Below are 16,214 nucleotides of genomic sequence, written 5' to 3' on the forward strand. Positions count from 1 at the left end.
AAGAATTTTCATTAAGTCCTCAGAATTAAGGGATAGTGAGGGAAATGGTAATAAAATCACAAAGAATGGTGTCAGAGCAACGCTTGTTATGCTGTGATACTGAAATGATTCTCATTGCCAAAAAAATATTACAAAGAGCAGGAAGGACTCCTGGCTATAAAAGGCTAGCAAATGTTGGAGTTATTTAACTTAAACACTTGAGAAATAAGTCGTCAACTTACTTTAGAAATTGTACAATGGAAAATACATCTGGTTCACTGATGAAAAATAAAAACTAAACAAATAGAGCTTTGAATTAGTCCCTTGACCCTTTGGGGATTGCAATAGAACTGGATACGCGCTGGCAGCTCCAGGTAGAAGAAACAGAGAACTATAAACTGAACTATTCAGGTGACTGAAATATGTCTAGTGCAGGGAAACACGAGTAAGGTGGATGTTCCAGTAAAGAAGAAGAGGGTTTACCCTTAGGGATTGGTTAAATGATTATCTGTATATACATAAAGATTGGTCCTTTTGTACCAAATATTTGTGTATACAAATTATCGTAAAGCCTGAAAACCATTGTTAGAAAGGAACTGCAAGACTTTTTTTTTTTTTTTTTTTTTTTTTTTTTTTTTTTTTTTTTTTTGCAGGGACACAGCCTGAAAAACAGCAGAATTCAAAGATGCCAGGGAGAGAATGACTAACTGAAATATCTGTTCTCATCAAACTGGAAAGAAAGACCACACTCTAAGAATAGGGCAGACCTACACCTAGAGTAGGAACTATTTGAAAACAATCTTGACCAAGTCCAAAACTAAGCCTCATCTACAACAAGTTGACCCCATAACAATTACATGCCTGTTTAAAAATATATCCCATGCATGTTTTAAAGGTAAGATAATTCAGTCTTGGTGCAGTGTGTTATCTTCAAAAATGCAAAATTCAATAAATTTTATCCAATATGTAACAAATGACGAAACTATGGAACAGCATAATCAAAGACAGTAAAACTCAGACTTGATAAAGACACTAGAAGAAGCTCAGTGGCTTCACAACACTAATACAGTTGTTCAGGAATTTAAACAAATGTAACATAAAAATATGGGGATGACAACCAGGAATTGAGAACTCTATAAACAAACAATTGTTGAAAAATTCTAATCTAAATAATTAGTCTATTGGACTAAGAAAACACCATTTAAGATGCCACCCAGGCAAGTTGTGGCAGCAAGCATTCTCACTTGCATTTTGTAGGATGGGAGGGGAAAGCTGCAAATAACCTGAGCAACACAAATGCAAGGGAACGATCAGAGTCAAGGGCTCCTATGTGTAAGTGTGGACTAGGAAGAGGCATGAGAACACACTATGGAATGATGGAAATACTTGTGCAGGTCATATGCCTGCACATACTGTCAAATCCCAATGCCAGAGTGCTCAAGGAAGTGATTCTGGTTGTGTGTCTATTTCAGTAAACAGAGGAAATATGACGGATAATGACCAGGTTGTGTCATTACCCAAGCTATGCCCCAAAATAATGCCTGTCACTAATGAAATCTCATCTACCGTTGTTCTCATTCTAACAAGGTCATCTCCCTGATCCTGGGACAGTACAGTGTTACGTTTGTTTTTCAGTTCCCTCTCTCCTTTGCTTTCTCCTTCAAAGACTACCTTATGATTAGTCCAGTTCCAGTGTTCGGCACTGATTGAATGTGTAGTCTGCTTTCAGAGGAAAATAAGAGATTTCCCTTGATGAATAGCAACAGACTTCTAGGAACAATCTAGGCTCAGCGAACATGGATTCAATATAGACTTCAGAGCCAGAAACTATAGGTTTAAATCCTAAACCAGTTCTGACTCTGTCCTTCTGAAAAAACTGTCTACAATCCATGGAGATTGTAAAAATGACTAAATAAATAAATAAATAAAATATACATAAATAAATAAATATGCCTCATGGGTCCAACGCTCTGATCTGATGCTGCTTTTTCATTTGTTTGTTGTTCTTGTTTGTATTTGATAATCCGTCACAGCTTCCGGGGAATGGACTGTGGACATAGCTGGGATTGATGTCCCAGAGCAAGTGGTAAGTGTCCCCAGCAACACCTGTTCCCTGGTGAGCCAGGTGGGGGACCATGACATTGACACAGGCAGAAGATAAGTGGGGAAGTGGTTGTCCCACCCACACATTCTCACATGTCACCAAACGCAGCTGGTGATTCTTCTCCCAAGAGAACTCTGCAAGCATGCATGCCAATGAAAGGAAGTCCTCAGGCTGTTTGGCACGTGCTTGCCTTAATTACTGACCCCTGTTTTAGAAAGGTCAACAATAAAATTCTCTCCTTCACTGTGAAGTTTTCAGGGAATGAAACGATTGGGAAATCTGCCAGAAGAGTTGAGGTCTATTCACTTCCAGAATAACGCCTAGAGGTTTCTTTGTGTCTTAAGCACTGAGATTATCTGCATTGTTTGCTTTTCATATTAAATTATTCAGTGTTATAGATCAGAATGTGGGTGTGAATGAAAACTATTGAACACTATAAATTCATGAGAGAATGTTTTCCCACAGATTCTAAACAGATAAGGTTTTAGACTGAGTCTGTTTTTGTTTTATTAGTGCTTTACTTTCTTTTGTTTTGTCCTAAGAAATGACTAACAAGCAAAGGGTTAGGGGACAATACTTTCCTTTATTGAAATGAAGCTTGGTCACTTTGTGGACACATTGTCTGCTGCTATGTTACTATCTCATCTAACCCTCCCTTTCCATCCTAGCCCATGGCAAAGTGGGAGCTCAACATATTCCTTGGAAACTGTTTTCTTTGTTAACAAACCCATTTTTCTGATCAAAATATATCACCGACTTAACCACAGCTTTAACCAGATCAAAACAACCTGAAAAATATAGAATGGAAATTTTTTATTAATCATTTTACGCATTTACATTTCAAATGGTATTCCGCTTCCTGGTTACCCCTCCACAACCTGCATCCCATCCTTCCACCTCCCTCCCCTTTGCCTTTATGAGGGAGCCCCCACACCCACTCACCCACCCCCACATCCCATCACTTCCCTAGCATTCTTGCTCTACATTTCCCTTCCTTTCCTTTTCTCTCTTTTTCTTTCTTCTTTCTTTCTTCTCTTCTTTATTCCTTTTTGTATTTCCAGTAATGAGACTATGATGTAGTTCCAGATAGCTAACAAATGGCTAGACTAAAGCATGCTGTTAAAGCACACTGGCCAACAAGAGCCTCCGTGGTGGTGACCCACAAGTACACAATCATAGGACCCCACACTCCTGCCTCCTCACAGAACTCCACAGCACAAACCAACAACCAAAGAAACGAGTTCTATAATTTTATCTTGGAGGTCTTTTGATTGTTTATCCCAAACTACATCTTAATTCCAGCTACAGTTTACTTATGAGGAGTTGTTCCCTAACAGAGACTAAACAATGGGGAACTACTTTCTTTTATCTTTTTCTTTGTTATGAAAATGTCAGCTTCATCTTTGCTGATTTTGGTCTTTAAATAGTGTCTTACACTTGTGAAGTCATTCAGCTAAATTTCTTACCATGGGGTTGGAATTTGTAGAAACAAACCATGACTGAAGTTCTTCCATGTGAGAAAGGCATGGCTTCACAATGCCTCATGTGTGTCTTTAGGTTTTCATGGTATGTAATCAACGGGTTTGCTAGAGCACAAAATGGCAGTACCTAGAATTTTGAAACATTGCACTGTAAATGTAAGACTTCAGGGTGAGGGAAATTAACATCAAATCCACTTAGCCTTCTCCTGTACTTATTGCCAAGTGTTTAAATTCTGATCAGAAAACAGAAAGTTGCAGTCACAAAGCACATGGGTTGTGCTCCTTCCCTGGATGCTAACTGGAGTCCTGTTTCTGAACTGCAGACTAGGGTCTATCTGTCTTGTTAGTCAGATCTTGTCCTCTGCACAGAAAAATTCTCTTTAGAATATTTGTTCTTGCAATGATACAAAGATTATTTTCAAAACATAAGTTATGTTTTACTTTTTTTCTTTCTTTTTTGTTGGAATATATTTTTCTAGATCTTGTTTTGCCTCCATTAAAACCATTTATCATGGTGCTTAAGACTCCAGGTTATGATGGTAAATACAGTTTTCTGGGCTGTAGACTGACTCAGTCGAACCCAACTAGCTCTGGGTATTGTCTAAAGTGTTTTAGATTAGCCTGTTTTTTTTTTTTTTTTTTAAGTATAAAAAGTACTCTAGAGTGGTTTAGAAAAACAAAAACTTTTCTAGACAAGCATTACTACTTATAAATATGATAAAATTTAGAATATTCAAGACTCATTTTTTCTCATATCAAAATAAAGGTAACACTGACCTGAGAGGATTGTCATGAAGATTATAAAATCTAAATGTATAATATCCAGTTTAAAAAGTAGTTGTGCACAGAAGGCAGGCACAGAATTGCAATTATGGCTATCATTAATACCGTCATTTGCATATAATAATTTTGCACAGAAATTATAACATAATATTCACTAAGTTTGAATTTTGAGAACACCACATTCTTTACTGAAAGTGATTTGTAACTAAGAAAAAAAATGTTATTCTTGCAGGGAAGGGAACATCAAACTTCTGCACTGACTTCATCAAAAATATTATTTAAAGGTTCTTTTGTTCCATGCTGACAGCTATAAGATTTTAATATGATCATGAGAGAAGGAGCTTTTACATGATTTTTCAACCTGAAACATTAAAAGCACTGCAAGACAAAAATGTTTGACAGAAAGTTAATTTCTCAATATCTGAATTTGCTGTGTCCACAGGTAGGATTCACACACAGTGACCAGAAGTATAAGGGGTAGGACACAGTAATAAAAACAGAATTCTTTCCAGAATAACACCCATTTTAATCAGAAATATTTTTTTGTCAAGCAATTTCAGAATGGAAAAAAAAAACATAAAGAGTGAGAATTTGCCTTGAACTTACAAGAATGGTGAAAATAGACATTGAACATTCCTCATAGCTAATTTTTATATAAATGACTCTGCGTTTGCTCGATGTGGGCGTGTGCCACTCACTCGGGTGTGAGCTCATGTGTACTCAGCTCTTCCCCTGAACTGCTGTGAGGTTTGCACAGAGCACCCACACTGGCAGTGCAGCTAGCCTCCCACTCTTCTTCAGTTAATATGGTAGGCTAAGTACAGACAGCTTTGATGTGCCCACATCCCCAAACATGATTACAATACAGTCTACATTCCTACAGTAGATTTATTTCTTGGAAATAAATCTTCTGGAATGACCTCACCATCTGGACCATATTGTTCAAAAGTGGTTCACTGATGACTGTAATTGCTATAAATAATTACTAGTGATAAGGAGCTTGCAGCATTGGGGAACCAATAACAAACAAATATATCCCTGTATCTGATGATAAGGGAATAAAACAACGGATTTACAGAGAATATGTCTAGTCTGTGGAGTCAAAGCATTGTCTTCAAACAGACTATAAATCTTCACTAAGGAGACTGTTTAGTCAGGTGCAGCATGAACAGGAACAAGTCAAGATCACATGTTTGGAACCAAGAAATGGAGAATTCTAGTTCTGAGCTCTTATTGGTTACTGGGAATTAGCCCCAGTCTGTGGGCCAGGGTGCCTCAACACAGCAGATTGTTGCCAGGGGCTCTTTGAACTTGTATTGCATAGAAAGGACATCAGTACAAACAAACTTGAGGTTGTTTTGTAGGGAATGATTTTGCTGCTGTTCTTGGACTTATTTGGAAACAGATTTTTGGGGCATTATGTCTGCTCAGCATCTTTTCATTTGTTCTTTGCTTTGAACTAAGCACTCTCCTGAAAATTCCTGTTTCTGCTGCTTCTACTTCTTAGTTTCTTCTTATTGTATGTAGCCCCTCTAGTCCTTCTTTTTATATTTGGTGAAGGAAATATATTTCTTACTTATGAATAAAAGTATCCCTGGTCTTTGTGATTTAAAATGTATCTTCAGGGGTTGGTAGGGGGGAGCATTTGAAGTATGTTCTTACCCTCCCAAGGAACTATAATGATTATAATTTGGCTACAGACAGACTCATTTTATATTGCCAAAACTTTGTAGCCTCCTGGTTTTGTCAACAGGAAGTGGAAGTTCCTTGACCACAAAACTCTCAGAATTGGTAGTAGTGTGGGAGTAGAGTAAATGGGAGCCCCTTACTTTCTCCTAAGAGTCTGGCAATGAATAGTGACCAGAGAATTCTTGATACTGAGCCCTCAGGTCTGGAACATGTTTCCTGCTCATTATCCTGCAGTCTGATTAGTTGTTTTGAAGTTACAATATAGGAACATCTGTTTTGAACTTCTTCAGTGTTTGAAAATAATTTCTCACTGAAATTTGCCATGGGCTTTATTTGAAGAGATAAAGTTCATTTTTGTAATTCTATGTATCATTCTTAATTCTGAGTGTTTGCTTTATATACTTGGAGACAGTTGTATTGTGAAGAATGTAAAGTAGAAACTAGAATGTGTCAAATGTAATTGAGGAGGCTGTAGAGCCGCTTCTGGTTAAGAACACTAACAGCTTCTGCCAGAGACCTACATTCACCTTTGAACAGGCACATGGCAGCCAACAACCATGTAAAATTACAGTCATGTGGGGCATGGACTGTATCATATCAAGATTGCCTCTTTATAACTGAGCAACGGAGATTGCTAATTATGAGCTCTTATTTAATTTCTGGGAGTTATGACCCTCAGTGTCTAGGCCATGGTGACTCTACGTGGCAGGTCCTTGCCCAAGGCTCTTTGGACTTGGATAACATTGAAAGGAGAAGTACAGAACCATACACCAGCCTTGACCCACAAAAGTATCAGGCCACCAGGCAGACACATGCATATGTACACAACACACACACACAGGTTAAGTATTCATAAAGATAAAAATATATGTCATTTTGACTATACAACTTTAGACCTCAAGAAGAAGGCCATGATTATTTGTGACAGCCACCTATGTTCATAAGACTTTCATTGGTATGAATCCACTAGAAGCACATACCATGACAAAATAGAACGTGTATCTGGTTTACTGAGTAAATGCAAGAGAAGGGAACATCGAGCTGGAAGCTGGAAGGACTCTCACAATGACACACAGGTATGACATCATCAACCTAAAGAGGAAAGTGGAATTAAAAAGTGCTTTTAGATTGTACTTAGTGGTCATATACTCTTAGGTGATATAGCAGGGACCTTCAGAGAACCTTTGACTATTAGTAGGGGCTGAACTGGCTGAACTAGGAAGAGAGATTAGCTTTCCTAAATTGATGTACTTTTACCAACAGAAACTGATCTTGAGGACAGATTCAGGCATAGTGTGGTAGTGGTCTATGGAATAGCATCTGGAGATGGTTAGACATCTGGAAATTAGGTCTTCCCAGTGGCTCTCCTATTCAGGGTGCAACTCCATGGGTACTTGGTAGTTTTTCACAGCATTTTGCAACCTATGGAAATTTTACCTGTTAAGGAAAAGAAAAGATATGAGTTTCAAAAAATGACTGCTGAAGTAGTTTTACAAAATTTGATTATTGAAAGAAATAAGCTTCAAAGATCTGAGTGTTATCCATCAGAGAATGATACTATTGACGGTAAAAGGTTTTGGCTTCATTTCACTGGGGATCTAATTTCATCCTTTTATCAGATAGAATATCTTTAAAATCTTTAATCAAAAAGGTATAATATAAAATAATGTGTGACTGGCACTCTGGATATTGCTAAAAAGTGTAGGTATCGTGTGTATTTTTTGTAATCTGTTCTGTTTGCTTTATGTTTTCACAGGATGAGGATAGGAGCCATGGTCTGTGATCTAGGATATAGACATGTTTGTAAAGGGCGTTCAGAAGAAAAAAAGTGACAGTAGAAAATGTCCCAACTGTAATAAAAGAATAAAACCAATTTGCAAAGGGCCCCTGCTGCTTCTTATTATTAACCAGTATTTAGCAGCCTTTCTTCTGTTTAGAAATTTTCTCTATTTTAGTGGGGTTTGTGTTGGCAAAATGTCCTGTATGATAAGGGTCATTAATCTTTTAATCCTGAAAAACTATAAAATAGCTACACATTTCTAAAGTTCAAGGTAATTACTTTGAAGTAAGTGACATACACATTTGCACACACCCAAGCACACACATAGCACATCTACTAAACCATTTTAATTATTTTAGAATTTAATTCGCAGCAATCAGCAATCCAAAGACCAATGGCCTAACCTAAGAAGCAGAGGTGTCTGTCTTATATTTAATTTTTGGATGCAGCTTTTATCTAATACAGTAACTATCTTTAATCTTATGAACCATGGCCCAAATGCATGGTATTAACTATATTTAATTCTAACAGATGGCAAAGGTTTTCATGTGTGGACATGTGGTCTGCAAGTATGTTTTTCTTTCACCTCTATTGTTATGCACCTTGTTTATGCTTACTTTTTACTTGTGATTTACATTATGTTTGAAGTGTGTGAGAAAGATATTGAACATTCTATGAAAGAGCAATATAGAATAGTGAATGAAATATAGAAGAAAGCTTTTTTTAAAATTCTGGATTTTTAATAGGTAGATCAGAAAATTATATGAGACTTATTTTTTCAAAGAAGATATAAATAAATAGGACCAAAACGTGCTGGGCATTGTAGTTGGAGTGATCTGATTGGACAGAAGAAGATTGAACTATAAAACAATCCTTTGTGAGTTTAAATAGTTTCAACAGTTCTAGAAACAAAGAGGACTGGGTTCAAGGATGTAAAGTTTCCTTCTGGTGAAGGTACCTCCAGTAATGCTTTGGGTGAAATTCTGGAAGACCTTGGAATGGGATTAGAAGTAAAGTCTGAAATCATAGTACATATCAGTATTGGAGTAAGTTTCACTAGGAAGTGAGGAAAAATGCACCAATACCTTTATGAAATAAGTTAGGAAATCCAGTCCTCTCACCAGAGTGAGTCCTGAATCCATCAAAGATGACACACTAATACTCCATTTTCCCTATTGGCCCAGCTTTTTATCATCTAGCAATTCTGTTCCCATCACCAGAGTCACATTTGCCACAGCTATCTCGAGGACTGCTGGACTGTTTGAAGCCTTCAGTTTTTCTCTGTTACTTTCTAAGACAGTCCCTAGGATTCAGAAATAAAGCAAGCTTATCAGTGAAATGAAAACCATGTATGTCTTGATCTTAAAAGCTATGTGAAAGAACAGATAAATGACTTCCAAGGGAATGACAGTTAGACTGACAGCATCAATAGACACCAGAAACAAATGAACAGTGTTTCCAAAGTGCTCAGGGAAAATGCTTGTCAAAGTAAGCCTGCTAAGAATTAGTGAGTGAAGCTGAAAGAAGAATACTTTTGTACTTACAGAGTTTGAATAGAGTTCTGCTTATAGACCCTAGATGAACCACCATATATATAGATGAGAGATGTTTGAATTGACAATGAAGAAACAAACACTAATAATTAAATTTTGATATATCATTAGATGTGATACACCAATTACAAATAGTAAAGATATAAAAAGCTGAAACAAATAATAATTTAAAAATACTTTAATGAGAAATGAATATAGAAGGTGAGAATAAAACAACGGCAACAATGTTGAGCTAAGTGTGTGGGCTTCAAGATAAAATCAGCAAACAACGAGATTCAGCAATAACATGAAATTGGCTGATGGGAGAGATCATGTTAATCATATTCTAGGTCTTTTTATATTTTACAGAAAAGTTAGTTAAATCCTTGGAGATGTGGAATATGTCAACCATTGCAATGCTAAACTATATGTGAAATAATAAAATATAATCTCACAACATTCAGAATAGGTATTAAATTGTAGAAAACTTTATTCACATAACAGAAGGTAGGAGAATAATTAGAATAAGTTAGAACAATATGTGAATATAGATTTCAGTAAAATGATAACTTATAGAGTAACAGTAAGAGTATAACCATTTTTTAATAATCTACCAAAGCAGTGTCATAAACCTGCATGTGGAAGCAAATGTACAACATCAAATGGAAAGATGGGTGTCCGATACTGAAAATGATGCTCTTTAAAGGAAAGGGGAGGAAAGAGAGTAGGCCAACAATAACAAGACAACTACATTTGTATGGTTAAATTTCCCTATCCCATTTCTATAGTTTAAAATTCTAAATTACAATGAAATATTAAAAATCCTTTGTCTACCTTTTAAGATCTTCTCTGATGGTTTCCTGGTTTAATTCCCCAAAATGCATATATAGGCATAAACTATGCCTATGAGTAATCACTTATCATTCCCTTCTTTTTAGACACTTAGTATCTTTTGATTTAGTGTATGGGTGTGTGTGTGTGTGTTTGCATGCATAAGTGTGTTTGCTTGTTTGTTTGTTTCTACTTTATGTCTTGCTCTTGTCTCTACAGAGAGCAAATATTTACATTGTAGCAGGAATAAATTGTTAAGGGGAAATCCAACTCTCAATCTGGACCTCTAAAATTTAACATCTTTAGTAAAACTTGTTAATGTCTTCACTATATAATTTACCCTTGTACACCTATTAAGAAGATTTCTTTTCCATCTCTGCTTCAGAGCTCACCCAGTACTGGTGATCTGTATTTCATAGGTCATGCTTAGATTTGTAAATGTGCTACAAACTAAATTTTATCTGGGATGAAAAACACAATCGAGGAATTAATTATAATACATTGTGTGTTAGGAATTGTCAGGGCCTTGGTCCTGGAGTATATCAGAAGGCTAGCTAAGCATGAGTCAGTAAGTAAACCAGTAAGTAAGCCAACGAGTAACATCCTGCCATGTTCCTGCACTGAGCTTTAGCTCTATTATCTGTCAATAATAGGCTGACTAGAAGGTGTAAGCCAAATAAATAAACATCATCAACGTGTTTCTGTAAGAGAAAGTGAAACTAGGATACGACTTGGTATTGGGAGTGGTTTTGTTGCCGTGAGAAACCTGGCTGTGTGACTTTTATGCTTCTGTACTATTTTTGGAAGAACTTGCTACTCTGGACAGATGGAGTCAATCTTATGAAAGCTTAGAAGTCAGTTCTTCATGGAGGATTGTGGATGGTAGAGGCTCAGTTCATGGAGCAGTAAAAGGAAGCAAAATATCCCTGGGGACTTATATCAAGATTTGGTCCTGTAAAACAACAGCTAAAAATCTAGATGTCCTCTTCCGATATCCTGCAAATACACAGAGAGCTGAGTTTTAAATGAGTACAATGTGGTTTTTGCAGAAATTTCAAGACAGCAAAATACTGTGCCTATGACATGGTTATTACTCATTACTCTTATGCAGGTGTAAGATGAAAATAGAACTCCATTTTAATATTATACTTTCTCTGAGTAACACAATTGCCAAATGGTACAGTTCAACCTCAAATTCAAGAGGCTTGTGTGTGAGTGTGTGTGTGTGTTAACAGGATCACTTCTTGAAATTTTCTACTATATTGTACTTTCAAATGATAGATTATTTTATAAGACATTTTCTCTGAATATTTTCACTGTCTTCTGCTGATTATTTATTTATTTTTTGACTACTTGTGGATTGTTATGTACTTCTTTTACTTTCTGAGCACACAAATGCCCATGCCATGTAGAGATAGGTGGAGCAGTTACAGATATCTTCTTTAGCCTCCATTTGAATTCTGGAAACCAGACACAGGTGTCAGGGTTGGCACAAATATTTTTAACCAATGTGCCTTACCACTGGCTTTTATTTATGTTATTTTACATCCTACTCACTGCTCCACTTCCTGTCAACCCTTCCCACCATCCTTCCCCCATACCATACCTCCTATTCCTTTGAGCAGGTAAGGGCCTCTGTGTATCCTCCCACACTGGCCTACCAAGAATAGACTATGTACATAGTCTACCACTGATACCAGCTGGAAGAACATATTATACAGATAGGCAACAGCCTTTGGGATAGCCCCACTCCAGCTGTTGGGACCTACATGAAGACCAAGATGCACATCTGATACATATGTGCCAAGGGGAGGGGGCTACTAGGTCCAGCTCATGTAGGCTCTTTGGTTAGTACTTCACTCTCTTGAGATCCCAGAGGGTCTAGGTTAGTTTACTCTTGAGAGCCCCAGGGGTCCAGGTTTAAGACATTCCTGTGGATTATTATATACCTCCCTTATCTCAGGTCTCTTCTCAGTCTTTGCCTGGAAATTCCCCCTACCTCCTCACTCTTGTCAGTTGCAGATTTCCATTTATTCTCATGGCCACCTGGCCATCCCTGCTATCCCTTACTACACCTGATCCTAAAACTCCATTCCCCTGACCATTCCTCTCCCACCTAGTTCCCTTTCTCCTCTTGCCTCTTTTATCTAAGGTTACAAAAACCAAATGTATTTATACAACAGCCTATTAAAGGGTACATATGTTATTCATTTTGTATGACTTGGCTAATTACTTGCTTTAAATACCCCAAATAGTTAAAATTATATTCCTAAATGCCAATGCTGTAGTTGATTCTTAGTTTTTGTTACCTTTTTTCCTTTTCATTTATTTAATATTTTCTTTATTTACATTTCAAATGTTATCTTCTTTCTCCTGAAGAAACCCTCTACCCTATCCCCCTGCTTCTATGAGGGTGCTCCCACACTCCCTCCCCCTCCCTCTCTCTCTCATTCCTCACTGCCCTGGCATTCCCCTACACTGGAGAAATCTAGCCTTTACAGGACCAAGAGCCTCTCCTCCCGTTGATGCCAGAAAAAACCATCCTCTGCTTTATATGGGCTGTAGCCATAGGTCTCTCCATGTATATGTACTCTTTGGTTGGTGGTTTAGTCCCTGGGAGCTCTGGGGTGGGGTCTGGTTGGATGATATTGTTGTTCTTCCTATGAGTTTGCAAAACTCTTTCAACCTCTTCAGTCTTTTCTATAATTCCTCCATTGGGGACCCTGTGCTCAGTTCAATGGTTGGCTGAGAGCATCTGCCTCTGTATTTGTCAGGCTCTGGCAGAGCCTCTCAGGAGACAGCTATATCAGGCTCCTGTCAGCATGCACTTCTTACCACGAGCAATAGTGTCTGGGTTTGGCATATTTATATAGGATGAATCCCCAGGTGGGGCAGTCTCTGGATGACCTTCAGTCTCTTCTCTACACTTTCTCATTGTTTTTTTTTTTTTTTTTTCCCCACTGACCCAGTGAGGCAGAGGAGGGCGTTCAAGCCCCAAGGGCCCCTCTCTTCTGGCACCAAGTGCCAGTCTGTGAGTCCTGGCAGGCAAGACCTGCTCCTGGAAAAGTGCCAGGCGGGGACTTTGACTGGGGCAGTACACCTGTCAAAGGTAGCACAGGTGTCCTAAGGAGAGCTCAGGGAGGACAGAAATCTCCCATGGGCAAAAGCCCACCTGATCTTAATTTTCAGTACAAATATAGACTGTGAAAGTGGGGTCTCAGGATCCTCCTGACCTTTTGGGTTTGAAGCAGGAGGTGTCAGAAAAGTTATCTCAGGGATAACTTTCTTGTGGTGGCCAAGAGTTCATAGTGATGTCACTTTTGGATCCTTCCTGTCACCATTCTGCCTTTTATGACTATTTTATTTGCCCTTCTAAGTGAAAACCAAGCATCTTTGCTTACTCTTTCCTTCTTGTTTAGCTTCTTTGGGGCAGCTTAGTTTTCCATGGGCATCCTTTATTTTATGGCTAATATCCACTTATAAATGAGTATATGCAATGCATGTCCCATTGGGACTGGGCTACCTCGCTCAGGATATTCTCAAACTCCATCTATTTGCCAGAAAAACTCATTATGTCTTTGTTTTTAATAATGGGGAAGTATTCCATTGTGCTGTGGCTAGTATTCCATCATTTACTGAATAGCATTCTATCAATATACCACACGTTCTTTACCCATTCTTTGCTTGAGGGACTTCTAGGTTGTTCCAGTTTCTGGCTATTATGAATTAAGTTGTTATGAACCTAGGTGTGCAAGTGTCTTTGTGGGACTTTTTAAAGTCATTAACTAATTTGGTGGGAGAGATATGGATAGGTACATGCCTAGCTTTCTTAGGACTGTCATAAGACACCTTTTGGAAGTCATCAACTCAAGGGTTCTGAGTGCTATGTTATGAGTAAATGAAGCAAAGAAAAGTAAAAGAAACGTTTTTTAGTATATTCCATGTGCATTAACCATTTTTCTTGTTGCTGTGTGATAATACTGGATCGAAAATAAAAGCTAAAAAAGAAAGTGTTTGTCATGTGTTAAGAATTCAATGGGACACTATCCATTATGTTGGGCAGATCATGCAGGAGGAGTGGGAGAAGTTGGCCATTTTTCTTTCCCACTCAGAAAGCAGAGGAATAACTATTACTGCTTAGTTCCTCTTCTCACTTTGGCATTCAGATTTGGACAGCAGTCCATGGTCTCTAGATTGGCACTGCCCAAATGTAGAGCTGTGGTTCCCACCTATCCAATAATCTATCCCAGAAAACCCCTCATAGGCATGACAATGGATGTGTTTCCATGTTGATTTTTAAATTCTGTCAAACTGACAATCAAGAACAACCCTCACAGTCATCTTTGCTCATAGCATAACTGAACCGAAGAGTAGTTAAGATATCTGTCATCTCTTGTCAATCAGTTAGAGGAATGTAGTTTGTGCTAACTCTTACATAGATATTAGTTATTCTGTAGTTCCAACTTGCCAGAAATCTCAAAATTTACACAAGTTTAACTCTTATAAAAACTAGTGGATGGTTGGAAGGAAAAGTTTGATTACTTATAAAAGACAATGAAAATACAAATATAAATTTCTAATGATTTTTCCCCAGTTTAGAAATGGCAACTCCATTGAACCTATAGATATAACATTATGTGTAACTTTCTTGGTGTGATTCAAAATACATGGGGTTTTTCTTGTTAAATCAAGAGAGGAAACTTCCTTTGTTCAAGCTATTATTTCATTATTAGATAATAAATGGCAGATGCAAAAGCAATGGCATATTTACTTGTTTGGTGTTTGACGTTTAAATATCAATATATGTTTATCCTTTTAGAACAAAATACCAGTGGGAACTACACTGGAATTGTGAAATAAAATTGTTCTCATACAGACTTCTTCTATACCTTCTCCTCCTCTTCCTCCTCCTCTTCCTTCTCCTCCTTCTCCTCTTCTGTTTTATTTTAGTCAATAGAAAGCTTTATTACAACATGTATTAATTATTCCTTAATTCCTGCACCTATTCCTTAATATTTTTATTAAAAATAGATTCTTCCCTCTTATAATATATCCCCATTATCATTTCCCATCAACCAACCCCTTCCCAATAACTTCTTTGTGAACCTCCTTTTCTTTCATCAGTCAAGAACAAACTTCTAAGAGATAACAACTAATGTGACAAAATAATATATAATATAATGAATCAAAAACTTGAATATCAAAGTTAGACCTGGCAACCCAATAGGAGGATAAGAGTTGTAAGAGCTGGCATTAGAGCCAGAGACTCACTTGTTCTCAAACTCAGGAGTCCCACTGAATACTAAGGTAACAGCTATGAAATATGTAGACAACCTGATAGAGTTCCCTGTAGGTCTTCCTCATACCAAGAAGTTCCCTTTCTTTAAGCAATACTTGTCTGTAAATGGTATGACATAAAAAAGTATATGTACGAAATTGTCTATGTAGAAAATTAGAAGTAATGAATTTTGACATTCTTATTACCTCTGCTGCTTACCTGGTGACAATTTCATTTAAATAACACATTTCCAATTTAAATTACATTGACAAATTATGGAATTCATTAGAGAAGATAAACTCATGGGGTCAGAATACAAAGTCTCATAGAAACAGTTATATTGTGGCTTTCAGCAGTACTGAAGTTGTAATAATTTTGTTCAACACTAATGAAATACTATGCATTTTAGTTAAGGGCAGGATCATTACTTTAAGACACAAAAATAATTTGTTCTAGTGAAACTTTGTGGTGTAGTGTCAGAAAATAAAGATAAATCATTAAAATTTCAGCAATTTAAAACTACTTGTTTATATCATTTTCATTCTTCAAAAAATTAAGTATTGACAAAAATATACTCATATATTTTTATGCCAAAGTGCCTTTAAAATCTGTACATGTATCTCTGTTTTTTTAAATAAAGTTGTAAGAAAAAATCCTAATTTTGGTCCTCTTACTAGTTATAACATTTGTCCTAAAATAGTCTTGGTAAAATGATCAAAGAAGTAAACAGCTGTTTTTAAAAGTTATCAGTCCTATT

Source organism: Micromys minutus (assembly GCF_963924665.1).
Source record: "Micromys minutus genome assembly, chromosome: 11".
In the NCBI taxonomy this organism is placed as follows: Eukaryota; Metazoa; Chordata; class Mammalia; order Rodentia; family Muridae; genus Micromys; species Micromys minutus.